At 36.0% G+C, this 24,360-nt stretch overlaps 1 long non-coding RNA gene across 1 annotated transcript in view; it reads right to left on the reverse strand.

The window, feature by feature from the left end:
- Window positions 1-21,405, reverse strand: part of LOC146400830 (uncharacterized) — a 35,001-nt gene extending 13,596 nt beyond the window's left edge. The window contains exon 1 of the long non-coding RNA XR_014813772.1: window positions 21,287-21,405. This is a non-coding gene — a long non-coding RNA (uncharacterized LOC146400830). The remainder of the gene's footprint in view (window positions 1-21,286) is intronic.
- Between the last annotated feature and the right edge of the window lie 2,955 nt (window positions 21,406-24,360).

Below are 24,360 nucleotides of genomic sequence, written 5' to 3' on the forward strand. Positions count from 1 at the left end.
CCCTTTCAACTTCTATGTTAAAGGCTTTACAAAGTCATCATACTTAAAATTAAGCTCATTATCTCCCTCCACCAAATATGCATGGTTATACATTTATGGTTTTTGCAGGGGGAAGGCAGAGTATATACCTCATCTATGATCCCCATCTATACTCTACATCCCAGTGGTGCCCTCTGCATCCATATCCTTCTACCGTTCTTAAAAAGGGTCTGCTCCATCCACAGTCTGCAAGAGCAATATGTAATTCAGGGATCACCACTGACTCAACCAAGAGTGATCATTGATTCTATGTTACCAGAATTGCCACCAGAGTCTTGCTGAGAAGCCACCAACCCCTCCCTTGAACAGTAACTAAAATATATCTTTAAGTCACAGGGTCTGGGTACAAAGAAAGGAAGCTATAAAAAGAAAAACAAAAACAAAAACTAGATATAACCAGTTGAAACTAAGATGTCGATGAATCTGATCCCCAACAGGCCCTGAATTTCATTCTATGCTGATTTGACAAATCAGTGTACTAAATGACATAACTAACAGAGGCCATGACTAGAGGTCATAGACCAAAAAAGGACAGAAAAGGTTTGGTGCCCTCTTTCTAGGAAAGCTTTGCCTTTTTGCCCCAGAAAACTACTGTATATGCCTCCCCAGTATTAGTCTCACTGCTCTTCCCATTGTCTTTACTCTTTAAAAGCAAAACCCCCTCACCATGGAGACAAGCAGTTGATTTGTGAACCAAGTTCCCACTTTCCTATTTTCTGGCCATTGATTAAAGCTTGTGCTACTTCCATCACAGCTTCAGTTTTGTTTCTGGCTACACAAACCTAAAAAGAGAAGGAACCTTTCTGGTCAAGATAGGGGTCCTCAGCTGGACTAGGGCCCAAGTGGGGTTCTGTACAACCTAACTCAGCAACCCTATCAATCAGGAATTTGGAATAGGACACAGGCTGCGGGGACCGAGGAGATGCAGAGACTTGAAAAAAGGACGTTGCCTGACAGCAGAAAAACCTGAAGGCAGGTTCCTAACCAAGGAAGGGAGCTCACCTGAACAGTACATGCCTAAGGTGGGCTTCTGGTCAGGATGAAAGCCTGCCTGTAAGGTACAAGCCAAGGGCAGGCCTCAGGTTACACAGCTCTCATTTTGATGTTGATGGGGAAGAATTGGGGCTTTCCTGGGAAAACAATTTCCATGTTTGTGCTGGAGAACATGGATTGTTTCTCCGGTGACCTAGACTTTCCTGTTGTTTTATTTGTTATTCAGTTTTCCTCAATCTTTCCTGATTATTTACTTATTATTCTTATTTTCCATTCTTATTTTCCTGTGGTGATTTGTCATTTAACAAAATTACAACAATAACATAATAAGAATTTCATCCTGAAGGACTTTTCCCTATTTTAATCCAACTTGGTTAAAACATAGTGTTTATTACCTAGTTATATCGTAAACTTTAGAGTTAGGATCTTAATGAGGTTCATAAAAGTTAGACATATATTATCCAAAAAAACCTAGCTGTGAGTTTTGTCCTTGATTTTAAAAGCTTTTAAGTGATAGCTAGTTTAGTTAAGTTGGTTTATATTTACTTACATTGTCTCCCTGCCATAACACTTTGAAGATAAGCACCAGTCTACAAACAAGGTTTGTGAATGCCAAATTCTTGTGTCTATGGCCTCTTCAAAGTACTCACGAAGCTTAGTTAAGATAGAGATCTTAAAACAGGATGCATAGCTGCTATACCATGTAATAGTTAACCAATGTACTTTTAACACTGTGATGTAATCTATAGTGAAAAACTGTCTATATAATCAACCACTGTTGCCAATAAAGTTTGAGCAGTCCAGCACCCTGAAAGAAGGGAAAAGAGGCTGTCTCTGTATGTACATTTTCGCCGATGCCATTCATCTCGTATTGGAAAAAAGTGTACACTCCCTGGCTGCCAGAGCTGGCCTCCGGCAACAGGTCACTGAGTTAGCCCTTTGGCTCCAAAGTGTAAAATTGAAGCCAGATTTTATTTTGGGCTAAACCAAAAATAGAGCAGAATGTGAAGTCATAGAATAGACCACCACCAACAAAAAAACTATGAACCTTACTGAAGAAGCCACATAATGAAGGGAACAATAACATAAATTTGTAGAAGGGAACATAAATGACAGCTCATTTAACTAAAGAAAGGGATTGAGATGGAAAGAATACACACCTGATTATTTCCCAGTTCCCTTGTATTTCAGCCTCTTTTTCGAAACTTGGTTTAATAAGTTTGCCTGAAACATTATAGTAAGTATTACACTTATCACCAAATGAAACATAAGACATCTCTTGCTTTGATAAATAGAACCCAAATTTATCCTTTTGTTTTAATCAGAAACCTAAGAAGGACTTCCTTTATCCCCCAAAGCTAACTAGCTAATTTTTTTTTTTTTTTTTTTTTTTTTTTTTTTGCCAGTCTTCTCTCATTTCAACTTCATTGGAACCACTCAATTTCAGAACTCTGTCAATATGGATATGTTGTCCATGTTCCAGACTGAAATTTGGATCTTCTTCAACTCATCCTTCATGTTTAGTTATGCTTATTTGTGTGTTGTTACTTACATACCAATCTGATAAGGGCATTCCTTATTACATTTTTTTTTAATGATCCCACTGCCATATCTACAGGACAAAACAGGAACTGCTGTTATAGTACACGATGGACCTACTTTCTTGTATGGCTCCATTTTACCTGGCTGGCCCCGTCTTCTGTCACAAGTACTGTTGATTTTCATAGTCCACCATTACCCTTCCCAAAGTTTCATGAACTCTCTAAGTTTCTGTTTTTTCACACATTCTCCCTACTGCTTAAAACATGTTCTTTCATTTTTATGGAAAGCTATTCATTCTCAATCCATCAGCTTAAAAGTCAGTTTTTAATCAACTAGCTTATAAACTTTATCAGCCCAAAATCAGGACAAGAATCATGCTTACTTATAGTCACTGATACTCTCTACAGAGCACAGTACACTACATCTAGCAGGTCTATCCCCTGTTTTATGAATTAACCAAAGTCTTTTTTCAGTTAGGTAGATTTAGGCATTCTCATTGTATTGCAGCATTTTACTCATAATTCCCTCATTGCAATTAATTTATTATATTGCCATTTTTTTGTGAGCACAACACTCTTCACAAGAATGAAAGTGTTTTGAGGGCATATTCCATAAATTTTCATATAATCAAATGTTGCCCAGAAATGAACAAAGTACCTGACATATTGCACACTGAAATGCTCGCCATATGAATGAGTGAATGTTCATAGGGTAGAAATGAAAGATAAGGCTACAGATCTAGACAAAGCTTTCAGCTCTCAATAGGAAGGCAAAACCTCTGAGGGATAAAAACCAAGCAGTTCCTTCTTTAGAACAAAAACAATGTGCTTGAACGGAGGGTGAGAATTTCCCCTGAAACCAGATTGTATGAAGAAATGAAGAAAGCCACAAACAAGCTGTATTTACAGAAAGCAGTGTGTTGACTCAGGAGGCAGGAGGGAGAGAGAATGCATTATCAGCAGCCGTGCAATGCTGAACTCAGGGGCTGGGAGGAAGAAAATGCCATGAGAATGCGCCCCCACGTACAACCCTGTGCCACAGGGATCATTCCTGCTAGCTGGTAGTCAAATTCCAGTTCTTCCTTACCCATCGATACCCATTATGCACCCACCCCCAAACACCTGCACACAGGCCTGAGAGGAAATTAAAGATGAACACTGATTTAAAAACAAGTGGCAAGGAACCATACAGAAACAATACAGAAAGAATGAATAAAAGGAACAGGAAAAACAAGAGACAGATGAAGAGGACTTGTAGAAAAGAGTGTGTTTAAAAACATTGTGATAAAACAGAAACAGACTCACAGACATAGAGAACAGACTTGTGGTTGCCAAGGGGGAGAGGGGTGGGCGTGGGAGGGACTGGGAGTTTGGGGTTAGTAGATGCAAACTATTACATTTAGAATGGATAGACATCAAGGTCCTACTTTATAGCGCAGGGAATATATCCATTCTCCTGGGATAGACCATGATAGAAAATAATGTAAAAAAAATGCATATATATGAATGATTGAGTTACTTTGCTATATAGCAAAAACTGGCACAACATTGTAAATCAACTATACTTTAACTTTTTAATTTTTAAAAATGACATAAAAATAAGGACATTGTGATGATTTCAGTAAACTTGAGAAAAGAACCAATTCTAGAGAGTGAGAGCTCAAAAGAGATAAATAAGGATTCAGAGAAGATGTGGTGAGAAAACTGAATAATAGAGAATGTGAGCTAGAGGAAAACAGGAAAAACAAAAGGAGCAATGGCCCCATAGAAAGGAAAACCACATTAGATGCAGCAGAAAGGAAAGAAAATACAGCTCTAAATAATAGGTCAGGTAGGAGCAAACTCAAGACAAAAAAAATGGTTTTTAAAATATCATTTAAAAGTGTATTTTAATTTTTTAAAAGATTTTAATTTTTCAATATAGTTGTTTTCCAGTGTTCTGTCAATTTCTACTGTACAGCAAAGTGACCCAGTCATTCATATACATATATGTATACACATACACATTCTTTTTCTCACATCCTCCATCATGTTCCTTCACAAGTGACTAGATATAGTTCCCTGTCTTCTACAGCAGGATCTCATCGCTTATACGCTCCAAATGCAATAGTTGGCATCTACTAACCCCAAACTCCCAGTCCATTCTATTCCCTCCCCCTCCCCCTCGACAACCACAAGTCTGTTCTCCAAGTCCATGAGTTTGTTTCTTTTCTGTAGATAGGTTCATTTGTGCTGTATATATTAGACTCAAAATATAAGTGATATCTAATGGTATGTCTTTGATTTACTTCACTTAGTACGAGAGTCTCCAATTCCATCCATGTTGCTGAAATGGCATTATTTTGTTCTTTTTTATGGCTGAGTAATATCCCATTCTAAAAAAAGTAAAAGTGTCTTTTATAATAGCAACAAAAATTTGAGCTGCTTAAGAATAGAGCTAGCAAAAGATGTGATGACTTTTCTATAAGCAAAGAAAGCTTTTTTGAAAGATAAATGGAGATTATCAAGATGATGAATAGAAGGCTCAGTACCCAAGTAGTGAATTCTCCTAATGTGACAAATGTATCCTTTGCTCTCCAGATTAAAAGTGTGTTTATTCAAGGAATCCACTGACATTATTCTCAAGTATGTATGGAAAATCAAAAAGCTAGGAATAGCAAAACCAGTAATGAAGACTAAAAATGATGTAAAGTGATTTCACAAAATGCCTAGACTTATTATGAAGATATTTTAGTAAGGGTAGTGAGGTATTCATGGGAATATTAATAATGAAAATACTTTACACATATGACTCTTTGTACAAGATTCATAATAACCTTGTGACAAATGCTGCTATAGTTATCTTACAAATGATGAGTTTGAGATGCAAAAAGTCAAGTAATTTGCCCAACATAGCAGATTCAGCTTTCTAACCCATACTTTTTAATGAAAAACAAAATAGACATAACAAACAAAGCAGAAGTATGCATATGTGGAAATCGCATATGACAAATATGGCACTGTGAAACTGGAAAAAGGACAACTACTTAGTAAATAATGCTTAGCATAATCAAATATTCCTGTGGTAAATAAAGGAAAATGGATCCACATCTCATACTATATAGAAAAATAAATTCCAGATGGAATATAAACAAGCATAAAAGGCTAAAATTGTGCAAGAAAATATAAAGAATAGCTTATAACCTTGAGATACAGGTGGTTTTCTTCCACGAGTTACATGGAAACCACAAACCATAGACAATTAGACAAATTCTGCTAAAACTGGAGTTCCCTTCATGGCTTGGCAGAAATGAATCTGACTCATTACTATCCATGAGGACACAGGTTCCATCCCTGGCCTTGCCATAAGCTGTGGTGTAGGTCACAGACGCAGCTTGGATCCTGCATTGCTGTGTCTGTGGTGTGGGCCAGAGGCTACAGCTCTGATTCAACCCCTAGCCTGGGGACCTCCATATGCTGCGGATGTGGCCCTAAAAAGACAAAAAAAAAAAAATGTTCCAACGAATTTCTGCTCATCAAAAGATATGGTAAAAAAAGGAATTACAAATCACAAATTGAAGTAATTTAAGCATATAATTAGAAAAAGAACCTCTACAAATAAATGGGAAAAGAAGTATAGAAAAATCAGGGGCAAGGGAGAAGCATGAACAAACTTCACAAAAAAGCAAACCAAAATGGCACATAAATGGATGAAAAACTACCCAAAATTTAGAGGTCAAATGCTATTAAACTACATCATTTGTACCAAAGTAGCACATTTTAAATGTCCAATGATATATCAGGCTTTGGTGAGCACCTGGAGCAGTAAAACTTCGGTGGGAGCCTCAATTATTATGAACATTTATGGAAATAATATGTTATCATGTGCTGAAGCAGAAAATCTCAGACTACAACAAGGTAGTTTCATTTTAGGAACACTAACTCCTGGGAACTGTATTCCAGAATGCTATCACAGTGTCCTCATATCCTGTTATAAATAAGTTTCTGACAAGTCCATCCCATGAGTTTATCACATTTGTTTTGAACTTCAAAGGTGATCATAGTTTATACTCCCTTTGGGATCCCTGCTGCATTCTACTGGCCCGCAGTTGTTTTGGTAGGTAGCACATGAAAGTTTCTTAACTAGTGATAGTTTCTTCTTCACTGAAGCCAGCTTATGTTCAGCCCTCAACTTCAGTTGAGGAGACCTCTCTCCATTTATACCCCTCTTAAATCTTATAGAGCAGCAGAGTAGACCTCTGGCCCCCCAGTTTTTCACTTAGCAAACTGGGATGTCCCCAGATGCTGTTTTCTTCATTATGAGAGTCAGGCAGAACGCTTCCTTCCTCATGGTTCTTGAAAGTGATGAAGAGATCCTGATACTCAGTCACTCATAATCCTGAGAGGAGTGAGAACAATAGATAGCCAACTGTTTTCTCCTATATGACTATGAAGACATGTTGTTACAATGCCCACCCAAGGGGCCCAGCAGACTGCCTCTCATCACACAGGTAAACAGCAAGTATTTTCCTTCAAATGTACTGAGTGTAGTTTCACCAGTATATACAGTACATACAATTCTGTGTGTGTCATGTGTTCGTGCACTTGTGTATATACACTATACACACACACACACACACACACAGGGAATATTGGTTAGTGGCATGGTTGCAAACAGAATCATTATGGCTAATTTAAGCAGAAAAAAATTAAGAGATTTTGCTGACTCACAGAATCAATCAAGCCTAGAGAAATATCCTGAAGCAGGCCTTTCCATAAATATAACTAGATTCCAGAATCTGAGTAGTAAAGAAACTGCCACCACTTTATTAAGATCACCAAGCACCAAATGCCAAACATTCAACCCTTCTCTTACAGCTACCATGTACCAGAAAAGGGTCCACATCTGCAAGAAGAACCAAGCCCTCTATACTCACCATCAGCCCAAGGAAGGAAGCCTCATCTAAATTATGCTCACATCTTCACTCAACATGCTGTATATTTGAGTTTTAAATTCTATAGAAAAGAGTGGGGAATTCCCCAATGATAGAAAAGCAATGTTAAAGAAAAAGAATTTGAAAAAGAATGGATGTATGTTCATGTATAACTCAATCACTTTGTCATACAGTAGAAATTACCCCAACATTGTAAAATCCAACTATATTTCAATGAAACTTTAAAAAAAAAAAAAAAGACAATTTGACCAGCTTGACAGATGTTCACGGTATGCACACCTTACATAAAAACTCAGTAATGATGATTACAATAATTCTTACATGTAGTGTTTAGAAGCAGAAATGACAGGTAAGTACTATGTCATGTTTGCTATTCTTTTTTTTTCTTTCCTTTTTTTTTCCTTCCTTCTTTTTTCTGTTTGCTTCTACCAATAATGTATATGGGCAAGTGTTAATGTGGTTATTAAGAGAAGGGTTAAATGAGGATAATTAAGATGTTCTAACCTGTAGCATGTTATACACATATCATCTTCAGTCTTACACTCATTTTGAAATTGGAATCTCTTTAAAAATAATTGACATCGAAATCCAACAATAAGCCAACTATGCTTCAGAAGGAGGCAAGTTCAACTTTTCTTGCCAGTTGTTCAGTGAAAACTGTAGACAGATGTTTTAATTATAAGAAAGTAAACTTTCTGAGAGTATGCAAATTCTACCTTCAAAACACCAACAACAAAAACAAGCAAAAAAAAAAAAAAAAAAAAAAAACCAGAAAAAGCCATACATACATACAAACCAAAAAGAGACCCAACACAGTAAGGTTCAGCACTGAGTTTTACCATGGGCATAATGTAATAAGCATGTGCTTCGAAGTTAGAGAGACAGAAAATGTTACTCTGATGTCATGCTTTCTTGCTGTGTAACTCCAAACCATCTCCTGTCTTAATCTCCGTCTCCTTGAGGATAAAGTCGCAATCATAAATCTTGCAAATAAAATAAGTGACAAATGTGATATGTACAGAACGGCTATCTTATGATTTGAGATATTTGATATATAAAATGGCATTGGTTTCATGTCCTATCATTATTATGATTTCTCTCATACTTTAGTCATCTTACTGAAAATCTGCTTCATAGAATTTGTTGGAATTGTCTCAGATGTCACAGCAGACTTACCATAGAAATGTCAGATCTTTAGAGATTTGTTCACCCAAGTGCCCAGAGAGAAGAATTTCACAAGATACAGCCTTTCTGGGTGGCAACGGCAAACTGAAAATTCACAGGGCTGGAGGAATCTCCAAATATCACCTAACAAATTCTCCACCTTCCACAAATGAGGCCAAAGAACAGGAACAATCTATGTAAATACAGATCATAGACCAAATCCTACACCCTTAGTTTCACAAAAGTGCTATTTCCATTCTGACTCCTTAGATTTTTCATTATAAAATATGTAGAATCTCATATACAAATGTTCCCTTAATATTTAGCCTTTGTTTATGCACATATTCTCCAAAGTTTTATTAAAATCCTATTACATGTCTGTAGACAGAAACAAACACACCATCTTGTAGTAGCTTAAACCCATCATCCAGTAGTTAATAACAGCAGAAGAACAAAGCAAAGCAAATGTCACAAAGTGTAACAATACAGAGAGAAAGATGTAACTGACTTGTTGTCAATTTTATTTTACCAACAGCCAATAACTAATTTTTGCATAAAAGAATGGCATATAAAATTCAAGTTATTAACTGGCAATGAATATTAACGTATTGACAATAAGTATAGTTTCAAAAACATAGAAGTCAAAACATTTTAACAAGACATTTTAATTTTGTCCTATATTTCTGTGTTGTAAAATTTCATAATATTCATACTTATGCTACTTTCACTCCCATTTACGTAGAGGGGCTTTAGAAGTTTAACTTTATTTTAATAAGTCCAATTTAAAAATACCCTGGTTGAAAGAAGAGCTACGCATAAATATATATATATAACGTAGATTATTTCCCTTTCTTTTAAAGCAGATCTACCTGGGGATGTTTACTACTGAGCTTTTAAACTGAGCTAAATTTCTTACCTAACCAAAACTGAAGTCCAATAAGATAGAAAGACGTCGTTTAGAAGACTATAATTTATGTATATAAATTATATATATCAAAGACTATTTATGATAATAATGTTCTTTTATTCTTCAAAATTGGATATTCTAAGGGAAAGTAAGAAAATTCCTGACATAACAACAAAAAAGGGCTATAGAGAATATTTTGTTTGGTTAGGTACATACTGACCACATGTTAGCATTAAAATGAAAAAAAAAATTCAACATATTAATTTACCACCATGGTATGGCCAGGAGAAAGCTTTTTGCAGTTTGGGGAAGAAATTATTTATTGCTTATATCCCCTAAGATGCATAGAATTTTGATATAATATTGACATTGTATTTATATCCACTAATCCATAAAAGATCTTTTAATGTCTGGCTATGTTTTATAAAACAATTAGGCATTTTTACTATGTATTAAAAATTTAGAACACTAAGCCAGCACTGACTAAATTATTTATAGGTATCCGTTTCTTCTCGGTGTTAAAGAAAAAAATGTACTGTGTGCATTTTAATGAGAAGACCTATGATTTTCATTCGTTCAAAGAAAAGCCATTATAATCTGATGCTGAAATCAAGGGCACATCCATCAGCATAGGTTCTAACTTCTAATATAAAATCTAGTACATAGTTTGTGCTTTTTGACATCTACAATGTTTAACCTGTTGATTTCTTCCTCTCTGGGAAGCACTTTCCTTTTTCAGATCCTGTGAAACTTTTTAGTATCTCCTTCACCACTTTAAGATCACCTTCTCTTTACAGCTTGAAATTTTTGTTTTTTTTCCTAAGTTCTCCTTCTTGTTCTTCCTTCTTACTTATATATTTATTCCTTCAAAAAAATTTCATACCTTTCTATATACCAACACTAAAAATGTGTTAGATTCTCAGAATGAGATGGTTAGTAAGAGAGATAAGAGCCATTTGGGGATACAGACAAGTAAACATACATCATTAAACTAAGATATGGGTGGAAAAATATTGTGTGCCATGGGAGTATACAAGAGTGTTCCTTAAGTCAAGTGTGTGGGGGGGGAGGGGGGATGAGGGTTTGCAAGTAATACATGCCAAGTGAAATAACATCTAAATGGAGCTCTAAAGGATGAGTGACTGATAAGGAAAAGGACAATAGGCAGAAGAGATAAAACACTATGTGTGAATCCTCAAAGGTGAGAAAACACATAGTACATTGGAATAAATAGCTGTAGAATAAAAGTACTTCAGAGGGCTGAAAAGCCTCGTATTATGGATCAAAAGCAGGGCTGAGATTCAAGTTGCTGCTTAGAGAGAATTTTGGCTAAATAGGAACAGGAAACATAGAAGTGTCAGATCACCACAGGATCCTATGGGTAGGTACTGGGTACTCGGCTTTTATCCAGAAGACAGTGAGCATCCATTTCACTCTTTCAAATTCAGGAGCCACCAAAAATGATGAAGTTTATGGGTACTACTCCTGATAATAGGTACTGAAACCTTTATCTCCGTCTCAAAGCTTACTTCAACCCTAGAGCCTTATATCCAATGTCTCACGCTTGGAAATCCCACAAGTATCTCTACATTAAATGGCATCATCCTCTTTATAACATCATCAAACCCTCTCTTCCTTGTTTACTAAATTCCATGTCTTAAGAAAGATTCTCATTCCTCCCCATTACCAAATTCAGAAAAGTAGAAAGCTCAACCATATTTGCCTTTCTCTTTGCCTCCAATTAGTTGTGAATGCTCTTAATTTTGCTTCTTCAAAACATTTAAAATCAGCTCAGTATTTTCTGTATCAATAGAACTTGCCTTTCAGTAAGAACATGATTATTTTCACACCAATTTTCAACCAAGACTAAGTTGCATCTTGAAAAAAAAAAAAAGTTTCCTGCATTAATGTGTCTTTTTCTTTGCTACAGAGAGATTCTTAAAAAAAAAAAAAAAAAAAAAAAAAAAAAAAATTCCATTGTTCCAGGAAGAATTGTGCTTAAGCAGGCTATTGACTCAGATGGTCTGATTTTGAGAACCATGTGAACTTTTTCTCTTCTCTATTCTCTCCCTCTGCCTTCTCCCTTCTCTACATACATAAAACAGAAAATACTTTCATAAGTGTGTAAATAAGACAATATATTTACAATTCTCATGGTACCTGGAACATATTATCATCAATCCCTCTGAAAATATTCCAACTGCTTTGATTCATCCAAATATAGCATATAAGATACTCTGTAATTGGAAACATATCTCATCACACTCTGTTCCCATGCTGTGCTAAAGCAATCTCAACTGCTGACAGTTTTCTTGAAACGCGTCATACTTGTCCATACCTGTGTCTTTACACACACTTCCCTACGCCTGGTTTAGCAGAGGCTCCTGCCATCCTTGTCTTCCTAGCTGACTCCTAATAACCTTTTATTCAAAGCAAGTATCATCTGTAGCCAACCTACCATATAAACCTCCATCACAGTCCAAATAGAAGTAACTTTTCATGAGATCCGATCACAGTACTTATCAATATGCTAACCACGTGTTATGATTTCTGTTCTATATACTTAATACCCAGCTGAGTTACTAGCCTCCAATAAGTATTTTATAAACTATCATGAAAGGAGGGATTAAGGAAGGGAGAAAAGGAAGCTCTCATCACATAAGTAATTCATGGTTTCGAAAAGTTGTGTCTGCTAAACATCTACCAGGTCTCACTGGCCCCCAAAACCTCATCATAACAACACAGTAATTAATAATCTTATATAGAGGTTAAGTTTAAAGAATTATATGTACATTAAAATGTACATATGTAACTTGTATTCCCCTGTTCTTATCCTTTTGACCCACCGCAATTCTCTCAACAACCCTTGTTCATGCTCCTATCTTTTATATGTTCCCTTTGACAGGAACATCATCACACACCCGCTTTGTGATCTCTCACATACACACACATACACTTGCCAGCGTCTACAGAAATCATCCCTCTTACTACCCCTTATCTATTCAATTACTATATCATCCGACTTTGTCCCAGGTAAGCTGGTAAAAAGACCACATTCCTTCTCTTTCATCAAAGTCCATAAGAAATCCAATATGTATCTTTCTTGGTAGCTTTTATAATCATGGGAGAGATGCTTAAGAGTACATACTGACAACCCAGGATTATTACAATATTTTCAACATACTTTTTTTTTCTTTTTAAGCTCAAATTCTAGTAATTTGAGCCTTCTCTACATAGAGCATTTAGTATTCCCAGTATTCCAACAAATGGCATGTACTTGTAAACTCCACTCAACTAAACCAGAGGTCTGTGCTTAAATGGACTGAATTTTTTCAACCTTCTTTTCTTCTTAGTTACTCACTGAGTAGGTAAGTTGTACCTCGCCTCAGAGGGGAATTGTTGAATATGATTGTCCCAACTATATTTATATATTTACTTGCATATTTATAGATTCCAAGCATAATGAAAATATATATTTGCTTCCTTGTAATTATATCATCATTGTCTAAGAGAGTGATGGACAGAAAGTGTTCAGTACACATTGATTTAGTGAATGAAATTATGAATAAGTGCTTATTTAGAATCAATTATAGTAGTTGTATTGATTATTTCTTGATTGAAGTAGCTACTGGTGAGGTGAAAGCATAGCAAAAATTTCTTCCCTTAATTTTGCCTCAAGGTAGGCAAGATATTACTTAAGCTATTTTCCTCAGAACTCCCTGATAATTCTCGAGTTGACTAGCTCCGCAAGAAGAATTTCCTACATAAAAAGCCAAGCAAACAAAACTAGATCAACTGTTTACCTTACTTATAGGAAAGAAGCAAATAATGTATGTCGTCCCAAGATTACAGTTTGGGATTAGATTTGATATATTGTAAGGATTAATACTCAGTAGCTCACAAGTTATTAACACACCTGGTTCTTTTCACATTACTTGAAGAAATTGTGTATTAGTTTTCCATTGGTATGGTAAAAGTAGCACAAATTCAGTGGCTGAAACTGTTTGCTTTTTTGGCTTTTCAGGACCATACCTGCAGCATATGGAGGCTCCCAGGCTAGGGGTCAAATAGGAGCTACAGCCACTGGCCTACACCACAGCCACAGCAACACAGGATCTGAGCCGCATCTGATCCTTAACCCACTGAGTGAGGCCAGGGATAGAACCTGCAACCTTATGGTTCCTAGCCAAATTCATTTCCGCTATTCCCTGATGGGACCTCCTGAAACATTTTTATTATTTTAACAGTTGTATAGAACAGAAGTCTGAAATGGGTCTTACTGGGCTAAAAGTCAATTTATATCAACAGGGCTGCATTTCTCTCTGGAGGTCCTAAGGGAGACTCTGCTCACTCATTCAGGTTGCTGCCAAAATTCAGGTGCTTGCAGTGGTAGACTGAAGTTCCCTTTACTTTTCTGGCTATCAACTGAGAGCTGTTTCTAGAATCTAGAAATCACCTGCATCCCTTTGCTGATGCCCCCTTTCCACCATCTTTGAAATCACCAGTGACATCCTAAATCTCCAATTTCTTATTCCTTCCTCCATCCTCCCATCTTTCTGTGACTTTCCTGCCTGGCTCTTCCACTTTTAAAGGATTGTGTGATTCTATTAGCTCAACATGGATAGTATCCCAATATAAAATTCTTAATCTTGATTCCATCTCCAAAGTCTTTTTTGCCATGTAAGGTAATATATTCTCAGAAGCCAAGGGTTAAAATATGGGCTTCTTTGGGGACATTATTCTGCCTAGCACAACTTGCGTATTAAATAACTCATGTTTTACCATAGGCCAACTTCAAACATTACTCTGAGGAGTTAGTCCAATCTTAAAAGAATTTTTGAATTTATGATTTTAGTAACTAAAAAGAATTCACCTTCAAAGATGAGTTCTTATATTTTCCTGTAAATCTAGTCAAAAATATATACATTACACATCACCTGATGAATTTAAATTTCATCCATGACTGAAGTTAAAAAAATCAAATATTTTAAGAAAATTATGATGCCCATTGACTAAATAAATGCTTGTAATGTACTTTGTAATATAAGTAAAACAATTTTTAGTATTTGTTTATATTTGATATGTGTATTTCTATAGATCTAGTTTTGGGGTCTAGAATCAAGCATAATTTTATTTATAAAGAAATGGGTATTCACTATGTTTTTTTTTTAAGATTAAGTGACTTTACTTTTTTAAATATATAATGATTTTTATTTTTTGCCATTGTAGCTGCCAAGGGGGAGGGAGTAGGATGGATTGGGAGCTTGAGGTTAATAGGTGCAGACTATTGCCTTTGGAATGGATTAGCAACGACATTCACTATGCTTTTTAAAATAAATGTCTTGGTCCCTTGAGAGGATTTTTTAGTGACATAAAAACTCACTCTTAAGCTGGCAGGGTATTGAACTAATGGTGATTACTGAAATTCTAAGGAAAGATGTTGAGCACAGAGACAGGAGTCAAGGAAAATTATTTATTTTTGCGCGCGCGTGTGTGTGTGTGTGTTGTGTGTGCGTGTGTGTTTGCCATTTTGGGGGCCGCTCCCGCAGCATATGGAGGTTCCCAGGCTAGGGGTTGAATCAGAGCTGTAGCCTCTGGCCTACGCCAGAGCCACAGCAATGCAGGATCCAAGCTGCATCTGCAACCTATACCACAGCTCACGGCAATGCCAGATCCTTAACCCTCTGAACAAGGCCAGGGATCGGACCCGCAACCTCATGGTTCCTAGTCAGATTCGTTAACCATTGAGCCACGACAGGAACTCCAAGGAAAATAATTTGTTGTCCCTCAGTACCTCCACTAGTTTTCAAGGCTTTCAGTGCCTATACATACAAAATTAGGGGGTTACATTGCATGAAACGTCTAATTTCTATGATTATAATTACTTTAAAGCCAGTTCTTTAATAAATGTTTAGGTACAGGTGAAAATGAAGAGATAAACATTAACAGAAATTGTTTCTCATACAGAGATAGAAAAATTACAATATACAGAAAAGTTCCTAGGTTTAATAATTGAAAAATACTGATTTCATGTTAATATATTGTTTACAGTGCAGTTAATACTTGGAGACAAAACTAAATCTTCCACTTTGCTGAGCCTGCTCAGTTTTACAGTTTGTTTGGACTCCTCTGATGCTTGCTCTTACCTTCTTCTATTATTTTTTCCACTTGGGCTATTTTATTGATAAATCAAAAGAAAAAGGATCAAAGAAACAAAGCAGGAAAGTGTTCACATCAGGGCTGTAGCCAATCTAATTAATTTTTCATTTGGTTCTCATGTATTAGAGACCAATCAATTTGGGATTATGTTTACAGAGTTATAAAAAGAGAGGAGACCAGGCCCTCAATTTGTTGTCTAGTCTGTCCAAATTAGTCAGTTAAATGGTCTCGAGGGATATCATAAAGCATATGAATAGGTTCGTGTAAGGACATTTTCTTTTAATTACAGATCAAGTTGGCAAGACTTTCTGTAGACCTTGACTTTGGTAAAAGGGCAAAGTTCTGAAATAAAATGGGGCTTTATTTTTCAGATTTTTTTTCCCCTTCACTTTTTTCACTGACATTAAAATGTTAAAATGTCTTCAGAGAGACATTTTAGCATGTGGAGGGTTGGTGTGCCAGAATTGACTATCACTCAATGAAAGGAGTTTCCAGTCAGATAAAAAGTGATATTAAGATTAATGGCCTTTATCCTATGAGAATGTGTCACTCTTAGAGATATACTGAATCACTCCGGAAAATGGAATTGTATGAAATAGTAACCAGGGGCACTATAGGTCACAAAAATAAAGAACCTGGAAAAATGGGGTCTTCTAAAATGAAGTTCCCACAACATGAAGGTGGAACAAAAGAAGAATTTATGTGTTGATCAAAGTTAGGTGGTACACTTGTGCCAGGTCGAAGGTACATCAGTAGGCTGCAAAGCCAGTATTAAATATCCCTGCTCTAGGATTTTATCCCTGGCAGTTTAAGATAATTGACTTGAGTATCTAGCAACATTTAGAACGATCCCTAAATGTTCTCTCATGCTCTATTTAATTACTCACCAAATCCCTAAGGCCTCCCTCTCCTTAACTCTATTTTCCCAACACAGCATCATCACTCAGCTAGCCTACTGCAATCCATCCCAAACACTCTAGGTCATGTTCAGCAGAACTGCTGTAATTCTCCCTACCCTGTGCTAACATGTCCTTTACACAACTGTTAAAGTTACTTTCAAAAGAATAATCACACTCTTAGGTCAATCCTGACATTGTTATAACTCAGTTTGGAAAAAAAATCATGGTCTCTGTGGAGGCCTCTGGAAACTTCCACTATACTTGAGGAATCAGGAAATGTTACATGGTTGCTTCACACCACAGGCTGCCAGTAAATATCAACCTCATTCTCAAATCCTCACCCAGATTCTTCAGTGGCTCAGAACTTTGATTTTAGGACAGCCTCTCATTGGACTACCAAGTGCCAGAAAATGTTATTGATATAAAGTAGTAACAGATAGTAAAGAAGACGTAAAATGAGTATTTTTAAATACACCAATATATTTTGTGCAACCCCTCAGGCTTTTATAAAACCAAAACCCACTAAACAGAATCCTTAACCCTTTATAGGTTATGTAAAGTGAATTTTAATAGTTGTAAAGTATAAAAATTAGTCCATTGTTTTACTAGAAATACGAGGCTCCTCCTTTTAACACAGGCATTAATCGTGAGGATTCTTGAAAATGGAAATGAACTCAGACTACAAAACCAGGTGGGTTCACAGGAGGAAAAGCTGGATTCTGAGTCTCTTTTACAACAGTCTGGGATTTTTTATTTTTTATTTTTCTCTCTCTTTTGAGAACACTAGTGGGCCGCATGTTCTTTATCTTTATGTACACAATGACCTGAAATTCATGGCTCTCTTAGGATGTAGTTTGAAAATTAGATCAGAGTTGAGTCCTCAGAGCCTGGTGAGGAATTATTATTAAATTGTTTTCATTGGGGTTTTATGGCTTAATTAGTACTTTGTGAGGAATCAAGTGAAAGAACTTGATTCCTTACCTAACTTTCTATTCCTTACCTTGAGATTCATGAGCTCAGTGTTTCCTAAACTGAGATGGTTGTAGCTGTTTAACTTAAAAGTGCATTCCAGTTTTAACTACATTTGTGAAGAACGAAGACATAATTAAACAGATCTGACTTTTTCTAGGCCAGGTTTATTAGCATACAACGTGCATACAGTAAAATTCACCATAATAAGTATAAAGTTCAATGAATTTTGGTCAATATACAATCTTCTAACTACCACTTTATTAAACATATAGAACATTTTAATCATACTACGTAGTTCCTTTACCAACTTTGAAATTAACCCTGTCCCTCAATCCACAGCCTCTGGCAATTCTGATCTGATTTCTATCCTTTTTTTTTTTTTTTTTAAGTTTTACCCTTTTGAGAATTTCATGTATGTGGAATCGTAACATATGCTGTCTTTTGTGTCTAAATTGGTTAACATTAAGAATTTTGAGAGTCATATTAGTGCATTTATTAGTAGTTTCTAATTTTTATTTCTGAGAAATATGCATTGTATGGATTATTACAGTTGATTTAACTCATCAGATGACATACATCTGGGTTTATAAATGCTAAACCATTTCCCAAAGTGACTTTTCTATTTTGCATCTCCATCAGGTACCCACTCTAGAATTTCTGAATTAATACTCCCAAAGACATTCTATGAGGCCACCATCACCCTCATTCCAAAACCAGACAAAGATACCACCAAAAAAGAAAACTATCGCCCAATATCATTGATGAATATAGATGCAAAAATTCTCAACAAAATCTTAGCCAACCGAATCCAACAACATATCAAAACAATTATACACCATGACCAGGTTGGGTTCATCCCAGGTTCACAAGGATGGTTCAACATACGCAAATCAATCAGCATCACACACCACATTAACAAAAAAAAGGTCAAAAATCATATGATCATCTCAATAGACGCAGAAAAAGCATTTGACAAAGTTCAACATCCATTCATGATCAAGACCCTCGCCAAAGTGGGTATAGAAGGAACATTCCTGAATATAATCAAAGCCATTTATGATAAACCCACAGCAAATATAATCCTCAACGGGGAAAAACTGAAAGCCTTCTCACTCAAATCGGGAACAAGACAGGGATGCCCACTCTCACCACTGCTCTTCAACATCGTTTTGGAAGTCCTAGCCACAGCAATTAGACAAACAAAAGAAATAAAAGGCATCCATATAGGAAGAGAAGAGATCAAACTGTCACTGTATGCAGATGACATGATACTATACATAGAAAACCCTAAGGACTCAACCCCAAAACTCCTTGAACTGATGAATAAATTCAGCAAAGTGGCAGGATATAAGATTAACATTCAGAAGTCAGTTGCATTTCTGTATACCAGCAATGAAACATTAGAAAAGGAATACAAAAATACGATACCTTTTAAAATTGTACCTCACAAAATCAAATACCTCGGAATACACCTGACCAAAGAGGTAAAGGACCTATATGCCGAGAACTATAAAACTTTAATTAAAGAAATCAAAGAAGATGTAAAGAAATGGAAAGATATTCCATGTTCCTGGATTGGAAAAATCAATATTGTAAAAATGGCCATACTACCCAAAGCAATCTACAGATTCAATGCAATCCCTATCCAATTACCCATGACATTTTTCACAGAACTAGAACAAACCATCCAAACATTTATATGGAACCACAAGAGACCCAGAATCGCCAAAGCAATCCTGAGAAACAAAAACCAAGCAGGAGGCATAACTCTCCCAGACTTCAAGAAATACTACAAAGCCACAGTCATCAAAACAGTGTGGTACTGGTATCAAAACAGACACACAGACCAATGGAACAGAATAGAGAATCCGGAAATAAACCCTGACACCTATGGTCAATTCATCTTTGACAAGGGAGGCAAGAACATCAAATGGGAAAAGGAAAGTCTATTCAGCAAGCATTGCTGGGAAACCTGGACAGCTGCATGCAAAGCAATGAAACTAGAACACACCCTCACACCATGCACAAAAATAAACTCCAAATGGCTGAAAGACTTCAATATACGACAGGACACCATCAAACTCCTAGAAGAGAACATAGGCAAAACACTCTCTGACATCAACATTATGAATATTTTCTCAGGTCAGTCTCCCAAAGCAATAGAAATTAGAGCAAAAATAAACCCATGGGACCTCATCAAACTGAAAAGCTTTTGCACAGCAAAGGAAACCCAAAAGAAAACAAAAAGACAACTTTCAGAATGGGAGAAAATAATTTCAAATGATGCAACTGACAAGGGCTTAATCTCTAGAATATATAAGCAACTTATACAACTCAACAGCAAAAAAGCCAATCAATCAATGGAAAAATGGGCAAAAGACCTGAATAGACATTTCTCCAAAGAAGATATACAGATGGCCAAAAAACACATGAAAAAATGCTCAACATCGCTGATTATAAGAGAAATGCAAATCAAAACTACCATGAGATACCACCTCACACCAGTCAGAATGGCCATCCTTAATAAATTCACAAATAACAAGTGCTAGAGGGGCTGTGGAGAAAAGGGAACCCTCCTGCACTGTTGGTGGGAATGTAAACTGGTACAGCCACTATGGAGAACAGTTTGGAGATACCTTAGAAATCTATACATAGAACTTCCATATGACCCTGCAATCCCACTTTTGGGCATCTATCCGGACAAAGCTCTACTTAAAAGAGACACGTGCACCCGCATGTTCATTGCAGCACTATTCACAATAGCCAGGACGTGGAAACAACCCAAATGTCCATCGACAGATGACTGGATTCGGAAGAGGTGGTATATATACACAATGGAATACTACTCAGCCATAAAAAAGGATGACATCATGCCATTTGCAGCAACATGGATGGAACTAGAGAATCTCATACTGAGTGAAATGAGCCAGAAAGACAAAGACAAATACCATATGATATCACTTATAACTGGAATCTAATATCCAGCACAAATGAACATCTCCTTAGAAAAGAAAATCATGGACTTGGAGAAGAGACTTGTGGTTGCCTGATGGGAGGGGGAGGGAGTGGGAGGGATCGGGAGCTTGGGCTTATCAGACACAACCTAGAATAGATTTACAAGGAGATCCTGCTGAGTAGCATTGAGAACTATGTCTAGATACTCATGTCGCAACAGAAGAAAGGGTGGGGAAAAAACTGTAACTGCAATGTATACATCTAAGGATAACCTGACCCCCTTGCTGTACAGTGGGAAAATAAAAAAAATAAAAATAAAAAAAAAAAACCCATAGAATTTCTGAATTAGAAATTCTTTAGATATCATAAATCAGCATTTAAAAACAAAAACTAAGTTGATTCTTACACACTTTAAAGGATGAGGTACCAGGATCCTATCTCCAAGGATATTACTCCACCTAATACTATTATCATAATTACTAAGAAGTATTTGTTGAATTATTGGGTTTACCCATTACTCACACAAACACTCTAGGTTGTATAGCCAAAATATAGCATACATTATTTTTCTATTACCTCTGTAAAACATTATCACAAAACTGATAGCTTAACACAAAACTTTCCAGAAGAGTTTCATAGATTAGATCCAAATGGGTCTTACCAGACTGAAGTTAAGAGGTTGGCCGGGTATAAGACGACCTCAGAGAGAGTTTATTTGCTTACCTTTTCCAGCTTTTAGAGGTTGCCAACATTCCTTGGCTCATGGCTGTTTCCCAGCTTCAGAGTCAGCAAGATTGCACCGGTCTGACCATCCTTCCATAGTTGTGTTTTCTTCTGGCTCCAGGGGGGAATGTTCTCCACTTTTAAGAACTCACATGATTATATGGGCTCCACCTGGCTAATCCAGACTACACTCCCCTTCACAAGGTCCTTAACTGAATCCAGCTGCAAAACCCCATTTACCATGTAAAGTAACTTATTCACAGGTTTCAAGGATCATCAAGGATATCTTTGGGGGCCATTATTCTGTCTACAAAAGACCATAAGTTTTTCATGGAATTATTAGAAAACAGTGACAGTTTCTGTTTTGTGCTGAAAGTCTGGACTTTAATTTCATTTGTTTGATTTAATAAAATTTGGACTAAATTATCCAGTCTCTTGGAATTTCTATTTTTTCTGCCTACAACAAGAGGCATAAAAATAGGGTCTAAAAAATCTCAAAAAAAACCGCTGGTGCTTATTAAGTATGGAATAATCCTAAGAACTTTGTTCAAAGAATCTTGGTTTAGTGGGTCAGTGTTTGCAAATATTAGCAATATCAGTGTTTCATGATTATTGTTACTACTCTTTATTCTGGTAGACCATAGTAAGGAGAGAACACAATCTACTGAGCAGATTTGGAAAGACACGATGAAGAGACAGTATGCCTGCATCTGGTCCCATTAGTTAAATGAAAATTGGCACTTATTTTATGACAAAATACGTTACAATTTAAGAAATACAGAATACGTTTGCCGTATTTCTCAAAGCACATAAACTATTAATATATACTACCTAAATAATTTGTTAATATGAAAAAAATTTAAGATGCTTCTGAACATGAAATACCAAAATTACTTGATATATATTTAAATAAATTTATGAATTATAATGAAGAAAGACCTCAGGTTTGAAGTTAGAAAATTCAAGTTTCAATCCTGGGTTGGTACAGTATGCTGATATTCTCTGGGATTTGAGATAAGTAAATAACATCGCTAAATTTCAGTTTCCTCATCTGTAAAATATAAATAATATCTTTCCCAAGAGTGTATCAAATGTGAAAACCATTAAAAACACATTAATTGTCAAAACTAGAGTCATTATCATTATCATCATTATTTTTACGGTATATATGTCAAAGAATTTTTGGATCATAAAATATTATACCTTAGCCATTCCAGGACTGGAACCTGAAAATATAAAACTTTCAATAAATGCATCATCATTATCACTGCAAACATAGCTACATGAGGAGAAAGGAAAGAATGTTTATAACACAGAATTGTTTTTAATTGCAAAAATTTAGAAATTTTATGTCCACCAGAAGAATATGAAGCTCATTTGTCGAATAGTCATTCAAAGGAATATTATACGGTGTTGAAAATAAAGTGGTGCTGCATGAGTTAAATGGATAACTCACAAACATGTTATTGAGCCACTAAAAAAGGTTGTAAAGACATACATATTATATATAAAGATATAAGATATCACTTATATAAACTTTTAAGTCATGACATGCATAGTGAAAGGATAAAGAAATGCATGTTGAGTGGGCAGTAGGGTTGCCAGATAAAATAAGATGCCCAGTGAAATCTAAATTTCAGATAAAAACCAGTAATTTTTCATTACAGGTATGTCTCATGCAATAGTTTGGACAAATAAAAAGTTTTGAGTAGTTTATCTGAAATTCAAATTTTACTTTCCATAACTTATATTTTTGTTTGCTAACTCTGGCAACCTAATGAGGGAGAAAGAGCAGCAGAGGGGCCTCAGTTGCATTGGTGATGTTTTAGTTTTAAAATGGGGCGATGGGGAAATGGGTATTTGTTGCATTCTTCTTTATGACATTCTCAAAGTTTTAAATATTTCATAGTATGTTAAAATATTAATAGGTAAAAATGAACCATTCACCAGGAGAAAATCTCTAGTTAAAAGATAAAACTAAGAGCCAAGGACAACAATATGGAATCAGGATTGATGACAAAAAGTAAAGAAATCTCTAAAAAGCATTTAATTTTTTTTAATGGCCACACCTGCGGCATACAGACATTCTGGGGCCAGGGATTGAATCTGAGCCACAGCTGTGACCTGTGCCATAGCTGCGGCCTATGCCACAGCTGTGGCAATGCCAGATCCTTTAACCCACGGCACCAGGCCAGGGATCAAACCCATAACTCCACGGGCAGTTGGGTTCTTAACCCACTGCACCACAGCAGGAACTCCAAAAATTTTAAATATGAAAAGAAAGAGCAATAAAGTGATATCATGCTCTACTTTTGTTATGAATATCTTTCATTTATATGACAATTTTTTCTAAGGCACCGACCTAATTAATTACAGAATTAATACCTAATTAATTACAGAATTCAAACCAGAAAAAAAAAACAAACTTGGATCTCAGATGTTTCCTAAGACTCTAATAATTTCAGTTATATTTCAATGAAATTATATTTGGCCACGTTAAGAATTGTAATAAATGGAACTTGTAAATCAATAAAACAAGATGCAAAGAGTTGACCGTCACTTAATTATTTTAAGCCTAGAAGAGGAGGGAAAAAAAGAGATGAAACAGAATAATGAAATAGGCATTTACTTCTCTAATCAAAATTAGAAAATAGTGGCTCTCCATCATGGCTAGGGATCACATTAAAACCACCTAGAGAGTTTTAAAAATATGAATGCCTGGGACTCACCGCATGTAAATCTAATTTAACTGATCTGCAGGAGGAAGTAATTATTGGTAGTTTGGAAAACTCCCCAGGTGATTCTAATACATGGTCAGGGCTGAGATCCATTGCCCTCAAACTTGAAAAGCCCGTGCCTGCATGGGAAATATTGCAAAGCAGAAATGCTTGCCCTGTAGATGCAAGAGCTGGCTCCTCACAAAACAGATTCAAATACCAACTGAGTCTGTTGATTTTATACCAGGGGTTCAATGTAAGTGACAGAAAAACAGGTATTTGGAAGCACAATGTCTCACATAGACTCAGTGCTGAACAAACAGATCTTCACTGAAATAGCTGAAGTATGTAAATATA

This window comes from Sus scrofa, chromosome 8, assembly GCF_054392235.1.
Source record: "Sus scrofa isolate SSC_HxYL_T2T_F1_AM1 chromosome 8, Sscrofa_HxYL_maternal_Yorkshire_Landrace_v2.0, whole genome shotgun sequence".
Classification (NCBI taxonomy): domain Eukaryota; kingdom Metazoa; phylum Chordata; class Mammalia; order Artiodactyla; family Suidae; genus Sus; species Sus scrofa.